The sequence below is a fragment of the Talpa occidentalis genome, unplaced genomic scaffold (assembly GCF_014898055.3).
Source record: "Talpa occidentalis isolate TD23 unplaced genomic scaffold, MPIMG_talOcc4v2.1 talOcc4.13, whole genome shotgun sequence".
Classification (NCBI taxonomy): Eukaryota; Metazoa; Chordata; class Mammalia; order Eulipotyphla; family Talpidae; genus Talpa; species Talpa occidentalis.
In genome coordinates, this window is record NW_023601322.1 from 66,323,291 (window position 1) to 66,336,394 (window position 13,104).

At 41.3% G+C, this 13,104-nt stretch overlaps 1 long non-coding RNA gene across 1 annotated transcript in view; it reads right to left on the reverse strand.

Annotated features, from left to right (window-relative positions):
* Positions 1–3,037: 3,037 nt before the first annotated feature.
* The window catches only part of LOC129145621 (uncharacterized), a 57,679-nt gene continuing 47,612 nt past the window's right edge, over positions 3,038–13,104 (reverse strand). The window contains exon 3 of the long non-coding RNA XR_008551423.1: positions 3,038–3,235. This is a non-coding gene — a long non-coding RNA (uncharacterized LOC129145621). The remainder of the gene's footprint in view (positions 3,236–13,104) is intronic.

Here is a 13,104-nt window from a genome sequence, read left to right on the forward strand (position 1 = left end):
GAGTTAAATGAAACGAGAAGTTACTAAGACCAATAGAGACATTTCTTCCCAGGCTCCTCGCTAACCTTTAATTATACACTACACTGGCCCCCTTTGTGCTAAACAGAGTACATGTTTTAAATTTTGGGAATCCTTCCTGAAAGACAGGATGCTATGGCTAGTCCATATTTTGACTTAAACATTTGATTGTGCAAATTGTGCATTGTTCCACTCCAGGGCTATTCCCTGTAGTCTATGGTAATGATAGCCCCACCCTGCATTTGGGCAATAGACAACCCGCGCAGCCATAGAAGCTGACCTCATAATATCTTTGAATAAACCCTCTCTTGACAAATGGCCTTTTTTCACATTAAGTTGAGGGGTGCTGTAGGTGGCAAAGGAGGGAACAGAAACAGTTAAGTGTCCAGGAGGAAATCAAATGTTTGATCCTCATCTTTGGACACACTGTACCAACCATTTTCCTTAACTAAGTGCCTTGGAAGAAAAAGAAAACAAAGTGAAGAGGGAAAGTGCTTAATTCTCCAACTATCAGGTTGATTGTAAGGCAAGGAAAGCATTTCTCACATTCCCAGGATGGTAGTTTTCTTACTGTGTTGAGGGAGTATCAAAAGAAACACCATTACACAAGGGAAATACTAAAGCTAGGAGCTCTGCACTGCCTGTGGTGTGTCAGGGGAGAAACAAAGTGTGCTAATTATGACACATAAGAGAAGTCACCCACAGGGCCTTGTCCCCACCCCCCGACCCCCAGCTTCCCAGAAGCTGATGTTGGCTTAAGCTCAGCAGCAGTTTGTGGGCATGCTGGACCTTATAGGACTTCAGGGAGCTCTGTCCAGGTGACTTTAAGCAGGCCTCAGGCAAAAAACCAGACTCTCCAGTTCTAAATAATATTATACCAGGACCTAGAAGTAATCCCTTAGTTTTTAAGTAGTGTTGAAATCCTGGCCAAACTATTAAGGAATTCGTCTCTCTTTTTTTTTTTTTTTTTAAAGATTGATTGATTGATTGATTTATACATACATACATACAAGCACTGGGTACAGTCAGAAGCGCGGGAGGGTGAGAGAATTCACCAGAGCCAGAGTGGGAAGCAGAGCAGTCAGAAGAACCCAAGTACACTGCTGAGGGGAGCAGCGGGCGGCAGGAGAGGTCTGCGCGCCATGTGGGACCCTCCTCTGGTGGCCGGAGAGCAGCCGGGGATCGAACCGGCGCCGCAGAGGCTGTGGGCAGCTTGGCAACCTAGCGTTCAACCGCTGTGCCACCGGGGAGGCCCAGGAATTCGTCTCTTAATTTCTGTTGGGGGTGGGAGAGAGCCAGGTGTGCTCTTCCTCACCAACTCATTCAGTCACTGAAGCCCACAGAAGGAGCAAAGACAAGCCCCTCTTGGGTGCCAAATTCCTCCCCTACACTCAGCAGTGTTATAACAGGATAGTGCACAAGGTGGGATGGGACCCTAGCTGAGGAGGCTGGATTTCCAGAGTTGATTGTGACAAGCAGGTCACAAAAACTCAGATTTCAATTTTACATGGTGTAATAGATCATCTTACCATTAGTGGCTGAACAGAAGTGTGTTCTTGGCTCTTAAAACTCCAAACATACTGTTGCCTTATTTTCCTTTACCTGTTAAGCCAAGGTTACTCCACAAGCAAAAGTGGTCAATGTTGCCTACAGGGCAACATAACAAGTTTTAAGGCACATATTTTTATTGTCTGCTGCCCTAACAAACACACCTCTGATATCACCACACCCAAGAACCCTACCATAGTAACTCACAGGTATTGAGCATTTAGTTTATGAGGGGGACTTTGCCAAGCTATTTACATTTATTATCTTTTTTACTTTTCACAATAAAAACAGAGATAGTCTATTTCTATCTCTATTTTGTGGATCAGGGAACAAGTCACATGAAGGCTAATTATCTTGCCTGTGTGTGTGTCATAGACAAGTAAGGCTAAAATGGGCTTTAGAGGCTTCCCCGGTGGCGCAGCGGTTGAGCGCTGGGTTGAGAAGCTGCCCGCGGCCTCTGCAGCGCCGGTTCGATCCCCGGCTGCTCCCCGGCCACAGGAGGAGGGTCCCACATGGTGCGCAGACCTCTCCTGCCCCGCTGCTCCCCTCAGCAGTGTGCTTCGGTCCTTCTGCCTGCTCTGCTCCCTGCTCTGGCTCTGGTGAATTCTCTCACCCTCACGCGATTCTGACTGTACCCAGTGCTTGTATAAATAAATAAAAATAAATCTTTAAAAAAATAAAAAATAAAAAAAATAAAATGGGCTTTAGAGATCGTTTGATTTAATCCTTCACTTTACAGACAGGGAAACTGAGCTTAGAGAGGTTAAGTCATGTGCCAGTGATCACACAGTCAGAAAGTGACAGGTACATAACACAAGCGTCCATTCTTGAATCCTACAATGTACCACCCTGGTGTCCTGTGGCTCAGACTTTTATGACTTGTGAATTTGTGCTATCCCCAAGTATGCGGTGAAACTATGATTTAAAAAAAAAGTGGGGGGACCACATCCTCTCTGCTTCACATTGATGAAGTCAAACTTCATAGCCTCATTGCATGCTGAAACTCTCTAGCCCTTAGCAACTTTCCCAACAGGAAACCTGCCAGGTGCTTGGTTACCTTTTGAGTTTCTTGAATAAACAGAAAAGGCACCCAAAAATAGATCCATCCCAGCTGTCTCCTAAGAGGCTTGCAGCCTAAAAATTTCATTCCCTTTCCCTTTCCAAAACACAGACATCACTGCCCATGGTATAAGCACATCCTTCCCAACTGAGCGAATTCCCAAGCTTTCCTTCCACTTGGAGACTAGACTTCCTCATCAGGGTAGGGAGGGAAGTATGCTTTGCCAGCAGAAAAGAAAGACCGTTTTTATGAACTTTGGCAAAAATTGCTCTTGTAAGACAGATTTACTTCAAGAAAAAAGGTGTAGGCCCCTGGCCCTAGTTTTTTATATCATGACGATCAACTCAATGGGATATGAATGTAAAAGTACTTTCACAAACTGCAAATACCAAGAACTATCACGTGCCTCTTCACTTGTTCCTTGCTTCTTCAAAACTGCAGGGAGCGGAAGAGATGACTTTTCTAGCGAAATCTCTGATGACACAGATTTTCCAGTTGCTGAGACCAAGGGAGTTTTCATGGCCTGGGCTTTCCGTGGGTAAGTCCTTGTGGGTTGAGATGAGATGAGGATCACCTCAAAAAGCAGGCCTGAGACTGGGCTCCTGCAGGCTACAATGGGGTGCAAGTGCTAGAATGAGTTAGAGTGAATTTAAATCAGCAAACAGAATTGAGAACAGGAAAGAGACTTATTGGGCCATGGGAGGATCTGGCAGTTGATGCTGCTGCTCTGTTAACCTGGTTGGTCAAAAGTTTGCAAGCTTCTTGCCAGAGAAATTAAAACTTGACCTGCATGGAACACCTAGAGGTTTTTCAGTTCATTCTATTCCATAAATAGGTATTTGATTCTTACTCCCTGGGTAGCTTTCTCTGCTTAAATAAACTTCTCTGTTTTCCATCCACATACAAAGCCCACATGCAGTGGGTACAGTTTGAAGGTAAACAGGTTCTGTTTAACGACAAAAAGTTAAGATGTGCCCATTCTCATTGCACCCACTCCCTGTCACCTTCATTGCTTCAACCATAAAGTAAAGGTCAAATCTGAGATAATTTCTATGCCTGGAAACTATTGTGCTCCTATTTTCAGATTGCTGCTGTACTCTTCCTGGTATTTTTTTTTCCCTAGTATTATCACAGTGTTTTTTCAGTACTCCTGTGCCTGGCTTCATGAGAAATTCTGAGGGAATATAAGCACAATAACAACACAAACACACATTACTAAGAAGAACACAAAGTATAAGATATGGTGCCTAGGCTTTAGGTACTTAAAATGCAGGGGAAATGCAAGTAATTTGTGCTACCTATCCTATGCCCAGGATAGACATCAATAATTGATTACAATACTGACACTGAGGTCAAATGCCACTAAGAATTCTTTCAGTACTACAGTACTGAGTAATCACTGCCAAGTTGTCTGGAGTTGGCAGATACAATATGCTCACTTCCCTTTCTAGTCAGGTATTTTTGTCTAAATCAAAAGAAGGGGCCTCCCTGGTGGTGCAGGGGATAAAATCTCAGCACTATCAAACTGTCAGCAGCTGCTGAGGCATGGGTTCCATCCTCAGCCAGGGTGCTGACCCACATGGCACAGCAGACCTCTCCTGCCTCGCCCGTTGTTCCCCTCAACAATGCATTTTGGTGGAGTCCCCTGTTCTGCTCCCCACTCTGTCTCTGATGAATCCTCACCCCCTGCACCTCTGGCCTGCGTGCCAGTTCTTGTATGCATAAATTAATAAAAATAAATTTTAAAACCTAATAAATAAATAAATCCAAAGAAGTTCAGGTAAGGAAGAAATAGCCATATGTACTGGAGTAGTTGGGAAAGATGCCACGATGGAGGACAGTTTTAACTGATTTCTGGATTTAATTTAGGAAGATCTTCCTCACCCCCCAAGATCATGAAAACATTCAGTATATTTCTTCTAGTACTTCATAATTTTCTTTTTCATATGGACATATTTAATCATGTTGCAGTTTATTTTGGGGAAAGGAGTAAGGTAAGAATGAAACTTTTTTTAATAGATAACTAGATCTCACACCATTTGTTGAATATCATTTAAAAAATCTTTATCATATACAAACTGTCCTTAAAAACTTATGTTTATTTCTATATCCCTGATTCTTTTTCATTCATCTGCTTAAATGTTTGTTGGGAGTCCTGCTTTTCAAAAAACTCAATTCATAAAAATGACAACTTATACATTAGATAAACTAAGAGACAGTATTCTTTAGGCTGCAGGTAGCATCCTGTCCTAGCTGCCCCTGAAATAACTCAATTTTTCAAAAGTTTAGATGTATACACATCTTTCTTTAATATAAATTTTGTTGACATATGCCACTCAAACCATACAATCCATCCACTTAAAATGTATAGTTCAGTGGTTTTCCATATATTTGCAGTGTGTAATCTGCACCACAATCCATTTTAAAACATTTTTATCACCCCCAAAAGAAATCCTGTATCCATTAGCAGTCACTCCCCATTTTCTACTAAACCCCCTTCAGCCTTAGGCAACCACTCATCTTCTTTTTGTCTATACAGATTTGCCTATTCTGGACATTTCATATAAATGGAATCAGACAATATGTGACCTTTTGGGTCTGGCTTCTTTCACTTAGCATAATGTTCTCAAAGTTCATCCATATTTTAGTATGTATCTGTACTTAATTTCTTTCTTTTTTAAAATAGAAATAAGATTCATGTAACATGAAATTATTTGAAAATGTATACTGTAGTGGCTTTTAATGCTTTCATTATGCTGTGCATCTAGTTCCAAAACATTTTTACCCTTCCAAAAATAAACCCTGGACTCATTAAGCAGTTATTCTCCATTTCTGCTCTCATCATCCTAGCCCCTCCCACCCCCCACCAAACTTGGCAACCACTAAACAAATTTCTGTCTCTATGGATTTGCCTAAACTGGACATTACAGATAAATAGTATCATACAGTATATGGGCTGTATGATATGATAAATAGTATCATATAGTACATGGTCTGACTTCTTTCACCTAGCATGTTTTCAAATTTCATCCATATTATAGTGTGTCTATCCATACTTTTTTTTTTTTTAACTGTTGAAGAATCCACAGTATAGATATACCATGTCTTATCTATCTGTTGATCAACTGCTGAACATTTGGTCATTTACACTTTTTTGGCTATTATGAATAATGCTGTTATGTACATTCATATACAATTTTTGTGTGAACAATATACTTATTTTAAAAGTAGCATTATCTTTGGCATAAAAGTCATATATTTCTTTGCAATACCAGTTCTGTGAGCCATCTTTTCAGAATGACTTAAAAATGTTTTTGCTCATAATGCTTCTTTAAAGCCAAATCCTTCAGCATGTCCCTGGTGGCCTAGGAGCTAACGCTCAGCACTATCACCACTATGGCCTGAGTTTGATCCCGAGCCAGGGAGCTAACCCACATACGGCACAGGAGACCTCTCCTGTCTCATCCGCTGCTCTCCTAAGCAGTGTATTTCAGTAAATCTGCCTTTTCTGCTCCCCATGTCTCTGATGAATCCTCTCACCCTTTCCATCTCTGATCTATATCCCAGATCTTCTACACAAAAAATAAATAAATAAAATAATTTAGCCAAATACTTCATTTGTGAAAGTTTTAATGCTGACAGTCTATGCTCATTTAACCACTATTAAGAAGAATAACTTAAGCAATTAATTAAGGAAACTGCAAACTGGTGAAGGTCATGTCTAGGTGGGTACTCGAAAGATCCATGTCTAGGTGGGTACTCGAAAGATCCCGGGATAATGATGGAGGAGTTGCAGAAGTACAACACACAAAATTGCAAAAACAGAACCAAGCAATTTCATTCATTTATTTATGTACAAGAGGTTCAGTTTTAAAATTTGCTTAAACATTTAGTAGGTTTTGCCTATTAATCTTGCTATTAACAGGAATGACACAGACAGGTACAATGAAAAAAGAAAATCAAAACAGCAAAACAGATTTTTAACAGACCAATCATGTTTGTTTGTGGTAAGCACATTATAAATACACTGTCTTTGTTAAAGAGAAGAATGAAGGAAGGTATGTCTAGAATGGATATGTAGCCTTTACCCCCACCCCCACCCCCACCCCCACACACATCCCACTCTCTGTATTGCTTATGTTCCCTCTCTAGAGACTCTAGCTTTACCTGATTTTAAGAGACAAAATGGACAGGTTCTCAAATCATAATGTCTGTAAGGGAGGTGGAGATGGAAGACTATCATTAGCATTTTGGGGCAAGAAGAAGGCAGTATCAACAGAAGAAAACTGAAATGATCCTGTTTGGTCATGTCCTTCTGCTAATTATGAAAGGAGAGTAATTTATTTACACTTTGCAGTTTGTACTTAAAAAGCAAAAAAAAGCAGGGCCTCCTCTGGTGGCGCAATGGTTGAGCGCTGGGCTGCGAAGCTGCCCGCAGCCTCTGCAGCACAGTTCGATCCCCGGCCACCGGGCGAGGGTCCCACATGGCGCGCAGACCTCTCCTGCTGCCTGCTGCTCCCCTCAGCAGTGTACTTCGTCAGTCTGCCTGTTCTGTTCGCCGCTCTGGCTCTGGTGAATTCTCTCACCCTTCCGCACTTCTGACTGTACCCAGTGCTTGTATAAATAAATAATAAATCTTAAAAACAAACAGGAAAAAAAAAAAAAGCAAACAAAGAGTTTAAATACTAAATCAAATTGACTTGACCAAATCCCATAGGTATCTTCAGAGGTGAAAAGACCAAGCACTGCAAGTCTCTAGCTCTTCTCCCAGGGCTCCCTGACCCTTCATTGTCATCTAATTGCAGCTCAAGAAGAAAGAAAATGGAGAACCCTGCTCCCCTCCCCCGCCCACAGAGGCGGCACTCTCCGACCGGCAGAGAGGAGGAAACAACAAACCAAAACAACCAACAAGAACAAACGACGCAGCAAGCGGGACTGTGAGCGGAAAGGAACTATTGCAGCCACCACACCCCGTGAACGGGAGCTGAGGCGAACCCTGCAGGATCTGCCGCGGCGGTGAGCGAACGGCTCCGGGCGCCATTAGAGAAGAACAAAGACCCCGGGAGACGCGCACACAGCCCGGGCTGCCGGTAAGCCTGCGCGGGAAACGCGGCGCGCTCGGGGAGCTTGAAAAGCAAGTGCAGACCGGGATCGCGGCTGCCCAGGTCCCCGCGCCTGCGACCTAGGCTTGCGGGGAGACGACCTAGGCTTGCGGGGAGACGCACGGAGGTCCTCACTGAGGTGAAGGTCCCTCCCTGAGTAAGCAGGAACCAGGCGCCCAGGCACGGGAGCCGGGTGCAAAAGGCGCCATTCCCGCGCCACTGAACTGGGCTACAGCCCGCGTCCTGGACCTGAGGGCTTTGAACTGAGACCCGGGGCACGAAAATTCGGGGCGTGGTTTCTCCACGACGGTGGGGCACAAGGCAGACACAGCACCCCAAAGCTGTTGAGGTGTACCCTACCATTCCCGCTCTGTTCTCTGTCCCACGGGGTGGGGGGAGGCGAAAAACAGCCCCCCAAGGACAATAGGAGAGATCTCTGGCGCCACCTAGCGACCAGGAAAAAAAAAAGTCACTAACACCCTATAAAACAGGACATTTCTTAAGTCTGCTTGAAAAGGGCAGAAGGTTTCTGGAGGACCCAGTGGCCAGCCGGGAAGTATTCCACGCCAGGCCCCTTCCGACCAGCAGTCTGAGCCCACAGAGGGAGCAGGCACCCACGTCCGGGGCAGACCGGGTGCGCAGAAGAGTGTGCCTGAAACCGGAGGTGCAGGGACTGCATCCCGCTTCGCCATTTGAGAACAGGGACATTTCTTCAGTAAAAACTGCCTAAAACCAGCAGAAAGCTCCCCCAGAAGACAGAGATGGCTCCTGGAAGAGCCAGAGGGGAGCGGAGAAGTTCACCCAAGATATCAGTCAGTCCGAGCAACACAGTGTCCCAACGCATACGACAAATTAGAAAACAGACAGTAGGGAGTAGAAGAACCACACGCAACCTAACAACTCCTCAGGAAAGAAGCACACCACAAAAAGAAAACCACTCCCCAGATTGCAACGACAGCAACTTGGAAGAACTTCTGAGCCTTCCAAAAGAGAATTTAAAATTGCCATGATTAAAAAAGTGATAGATCAGAAGAAGGAAATTGAGTCCCTAAAGAGGGAAGTAAGAGAAATGCAGGAGATCAAAGAATTAATGGAGGAACTAAAGAACTCTGGGAAAGCAATGAAAGCAGAATAGATGAAATGGAAGAACGAATAAGTAATCTTGAAGACACAGAAATAAAAAGAACCAAAACAGAAAAGGAAAGAGAAGTACGAAGGAAAAAGAATGAAGAAAGACTTCGGGAACTATCTGACTCCATGAGGAAAGGAAATATAAGAGTTATAGGATTCCAGAAGGAGAGGAGAGAGATGTAGGAACAGAGAAAATATTCATGGATATAATTGAAGAGAACTTCCAAATGAGAAGAAGGAGCTGAAAATTGATATACAAGAAGCAAGAAGAACACCAAACTTCCACGACGAAAGGAAAAACACAGCAAGACACATAATAGTAAAGCTCCCAAGAATCCAGGACAAGGAAAAAATAATGAAGCTGACAAGAGGGAAGAAACAGATAACATTCAAAGGAAAACCAATCAGGCTGACATCAGACTTCTCTGAAGAAACACTACGGGCAAGGAGAGAGTGGAGGGACATAGTCAACAGACTCCAAGAAAACAGATGCCAACCAAGAATACTCTATCCGCAAAGCTCTCTTTCCTCCATGAAGAAAGAATATGGACCTTCCCAGACAAAGAGAAACTCCGGAATTTCATTGCGACTAAACCCCCACTCCAAAAATACTACAAGGAATCCTAAAGCCAGAACCTCAGAGGACGAATAACAACGAAAGAAGACAAAAAAAAAAAAGTTATTAAAAGAATAAATAAATAAAATCAAAGGAAAGACAAACATAATGGCAAATACAGATGCTAACATATCAATATTAACTCTAAATGTAAATGGACTAAACTCTTCAATAAAAAGACACAGAGTTGCAGCCTGGATTAAGAAACAAAACCCAACCTTTTGCTGTCTCCAGGAAACACATTTAGCTACAAAAGATAAAAATAGGCTCAAAGTCAAAGGATGGAAAACAATCCTACAAGCAAATGGGCCAAAAAAGAAAGCAGGAACAGCTATACTTATATCAGATAAAACAGACTTCAAACTCAAAAAAAAAAAGAGACCCCAATGGTCACTACATTATGATTAAGGGGACAATACTTCAAGAAGAAATAACACTCATTAACATATACTCACCAAACGAAAGAGCACCAAAATATATCAGACAACTGTTGTCCTCTCTGAAAACAGACATCAGAGAAAACACATATGTAGTGGGAGACTTCAACACACCACTATCAACAATGGATAGATCAACAAGACAAAAAATAAGTAAAGAAACTAAAGCTCTAAATAAGGACCTAGAGCATTTGGGCTTAACAGACATCTATAGAACACTAAACCCAAAAAAAACGGAGTACACATTTTTCTCAAGCGCACACGGATCATTCTCCAGGATCGATCACATACTGGGGCACAAGACAAACATCAACAGATACACCAAGATTGAAATCATACCAACCATCTTTTCTGACCACGAAGGCATCAAACTAGAAATAAATCATAAAAAGAAGGCAAGGAACTATCCTACCTCATGGAGATTAAAAGCCACACTACTGGAAGACCACTGGACTAACGAGGAGATCAAAGAAGAAATTAAAAAATTCTTTGAATTGAATGACAAGGAGGACACCAATATCCTAAATGTATGGGATGCAGCAAAAGCAGTAATAAGAGGAAAATATATAGCAATAGAAGCTCACATCAAAAAACAAGAAAGAACTCAAAGAAACAACTAATCTCGAAGCTCAAAGATCTAGAAAAAAGAACACAAAAAAAAAAACCCAGAACCAGTAGAAGAAAAGAAATAATAAAAACCAAAGCAGAAATAAATGAAATTGAAACTAAAAAAACAATCCAAGATCAATGAAACCAAGAGCTGGTTCTTTGAAAAAATAAATAAAATAGACAAAACCCTAGCCAGGCTCACAAAGGAAAAAAGGGAGAAAGCACAAATACACAGAATCATAAATGAAAGAGGAGAAATCACAACGGACACAGCAGAAATCAAAAGAATAATCAGTAACTACTATGAACAGTTATATGGAAACAAGTTCAACAATCTAGAGGAGATGGACAAATTCCTACAACTCTACAATCACCCAAAGCTAGATAAAGAAGAAATAGAACACCTAAACAGACCAATTACAAGCAGCGAAATTGAAATGGTAATTAAAAACCTCCCCAAAAACAAAAGCCCAGGACCTGATGGATTTACAAATGAATTCTACCAAACATTCAGAGACGAATTAGTGCCTATCCTTCACAAACTCTTCCAAAAAATTGAGAAGGAAGGGACAATACCAAACACGTTCTATGAAGCCAATATTACACTAATACCAAAACCGAATAAGGACAACACAAAAAAGAAAAACTATAGGCCAATCTCCCTAATGAACACTGATGCAAAAATCCTCAATAAAATTTTAGCTATCAGAATCCAACAATGTATCCATAAGATAATTCACCACGACCAGTTGGATTCATTCCAGGGGCACAAGGATGGTTTAACATCCGAAAATCAATCAACGTTATCCAACACATCAACAAAAAGAAATATAAAAACCATATGATAATATCAATAGATGCTGAGAAAGCTTTCGACAAAGTGCAACACCCATTCATGATAAAAGCCCTTGAAATTCTTGGGATACAAGGAACATACCTCAACATCATAAAGGCCATCTATGACAAGCCAACAGCCAGTATCATTCTCAATGGTGAAAAGCTGAAAGCAATTCCATTAAGATCTGGAACAAGACAAGGATGTCCACTCTCACCACTGCTTTTCAATATAATACTGGAAGTCCTAGCCAGAGCAATAAGACAAGAGAAAGACATCCAAGGAATCCAAATAGGAAAAGAAGAAGTCAAACTATCACTATTTGCAGATGATATGATAATATACATAGAGAACCCCAAAATCTCCACAGAAAAACTAATTCAACTCATCAATCAATTCAGTAAAGTGGCAGGATACAAAATCAACACGCAAAAGTCAGTAGCCTTCCTATACACAAACAATAAATCTGAAGAAGAAGAAATCAAAAAAACCACCCCTTTTATTATCGAAACAAAAAAAAAATCAAATATTTGGAATAAATCTAACAAAAGAGGTAAAGGACCTATACAAAGAAAACTATAAAACACTGTTAAAAGAAATAGAAGAAGACACAAAGAAATGGAAAGACATCCCCTGCTCATGGATTGGAAGAATAAACATTATTAAAATGGCCATCCTACCAAAAGCAATATACAGATTCAATGCTATTCCAATCAAAATCTCAATGGCATTCTTCAAAGAAATAGAACAATTATTGATGAAATTCATATGGAATCACCAAAAACCCCGAATAGCCAAAGCTCTACTGAAAAAAAGAAGGAAATGGAGGCATCACACTCCCAGACTTCAAACTATACTACAAAGCCATAATCATCAAAACTGCATGGTATTGGAACAAGAACAGACATACAGACCAATGGAATCGAATAGAAAATCCAGAAATAAACCCACAGATTTATGGTCAACTAATCTTTGACAAAGGAGCAAAGACTATGCATTGGAGCAAAGAAAGTTTGTTCAATAAATGGTGCTGGGAAAACTGGGTCGCTACATGCAAAAGAATGAAGCTTGACCACTACCTCACACCATACACAAAAATCAACTCAAAATGGATTAAAGAACTAGACATAAGACCTGAAACCATAAAATACATAGAAGGAAATATAGGCGAAACACTACGGGATTTGCACATCAAAGACATCTTTACAGACACATCACCCAAAGCAGTGATAGTGAAGAGAAAGATAAACAGCTGGGACTACATCAAATTAAAGAGCTTCTGCACAGCAAAAGAGACAATAACAAAAACAAAGAGAAACCCCACCAACTGGGAGAACATTTTTGCACCCAACACTAATGATAAAGGACTGATCACAAAATCTGCAAAGAGCTGATGAGACTCAGCAACAACAAAGAAAATAATCCAGTCAAAAAATGGGCAGAAGAGCTAAAAAGAAACTTCTCTGAAGAGGAAATGAAAATGGCCAACAGACATATGAAAAAATGTTCAACATCACTTGTCATCAGGGAAATGCAAATCAAAACTACCATGAGATACCATCTCACACCAGTGAGAATGGCACATATTAAAAAAACTAGCAACAACAAATGTTGGCGAGGATGTGGAGAAAAAGGAACTCTTGTGCACTGTTGGTGGGAGTGCAAACTGGTCCAACCACTATGGAGAGCTGTGTGGAGATTTCTGGACCTACTAAACATAGAGCTTCCATATGATCCAGCAATTCCAC